General features: G+C 37.7%; 1 protein-coding gene across 1 annotated transcript in view; it reads right to left on the reverse strand.

Annotated features, from left to right (window-relative positions):
- ablim2 (actin binding LIM protein family, member 2) overlaps window positions 1-1548 on the reverse strand; it is a 206714-nt gene that overhangs the window by 185178 nt on the left and 19988 nt on the right. The gene's annotated exons all lie outside the window — the stretch shown is intronic.

Here is a 1548-nt window from a genome sequence, read left to right on the forward strand (position 1 = left end):
GGATGATTGGCGGCCATCTTGGGGCTGCAGCAAGTTCAACTCTTACATTATCATTACTATTTTACAAATGTCTTGATAAATCAAAAGTGTGGTTAATTCAAACCATTTTAAATGTTGAAGTGAACTACTCATTTTAAATCAACTGTGAAACAGTATAAGTGATTTTCAATCCTCATTCAAAGTAGAAATCATTTTAATGTTTGTTACAAGAGTAATTATTCATTTTCTTGATCTTCTGTCTGAAATGAGCAAGTGTAAGTTGGTCAAAGGTCAAGTTTCGGTCAACTACAAGTTTACTAGAAAGAAATGTCATGTTTAACTTTTTCAGGCAGATATGAGAGAATTGACTCCACGAAGTCTCGGGTTCTTCAAAACATCTTCTGTCTGTTCTTAAACAATCTAATCTTTTTCCCTTGACTTTTAATAACCTCTTACATCACTAAAACACACCCCTGTTTGGTCGATCGACCAATCAGGAAGTTCTCAAATGAACCGGAAACAGAACTCTTTAAAAGGTTCAACACTTCCTAGTTCTACAGAGAATGCTGGAATAGAGAATCGGCAGTGCGGTGGGAGAGCAATTCAGTTCGGAGAGCAGAACCGAACAGGAAAGGTGCTGGAGAGAACAGGAGGTTCCAGACATGATCCGAAGTTCTTCCGAGTCCTGTGGGAATTATGCAATCTTCCACATCTGAGTGGAACTCTGACGGACTCACAACTCATGTGAGCCCACCCGGGAGGTGAACGTGTGTCGAACAAAGTACCTTCACTACTCCGGACATTTCCCAACCATCCTACGGAGACGCTGGAAATGGTAGCGTTAAATGGGACTCCGTACCAGCTGATTCATCTTCAGAGAGGTAACGAGTCGATTTCCTACTGAAGCGTACCGAGATGAAACTGGGTTCGAATGGAGAGTGCCGTTCTTATACCGACACATTTTCCCTCACACACATTTTCTCTCAATTTAAACTCCCTTCATTTCCCATCTTTAAAACTCTTCTATCTTGCCAGTAATCATCCAGATATTTTCAGAAAGGTCTGTTGTAAAGCTTGAAGTGAGGAAACCATGGCCGTATGGTTTTCTAATTGTAAAGCTTGCTAATTAATTAAGCTGTTGTCGAAATCAATTTGCCAAATTAATGTAAATGTGTGATGTTAAACTTTGATTCTGTTAATAAATGACCGCATTCATTTGATGGGTCAAAGAAAATTAACGCCTCACGTTACATTTAATTATTCAATGCACAATATTATTCAGTCCAGAAAAATGAAAGAATCCGTTTAATTTATGGATAATATATCACAGATATATGTTCCTCTACATATATTTTAATATTATTATAAATTATATTGATATTTTTTAAATTTGTATTGAATTTTGTCTTGTGTAGTGAACTAAGCCTCAGGTCAAATCCTGACCTTGAGGGCCTTCCTGGGACAAGAACTGTATTTCATTGATTTGAGTCCAGAAACACAAAATCAAGTCCATCCAGAGACTTTCTAAGTGTGTCCTGCACTGATCAATTGAAAGAACACTCTCTTTTT

Source organism: Nematolebias whitei, chromosome 1, assembly GCF_014905685.2.
Source record: "Nematolebias whitei isolate Nwh7 chromosome 1, NemWhi1, whole genome shotgun sequence".
NCBI classification, from domain to species: Eukaryota; Metazoa; Chordata; class Actinopteri; order Cyprinodontiformes; family Rivulidae; genus Nematolebias; species Nematolebias whitei.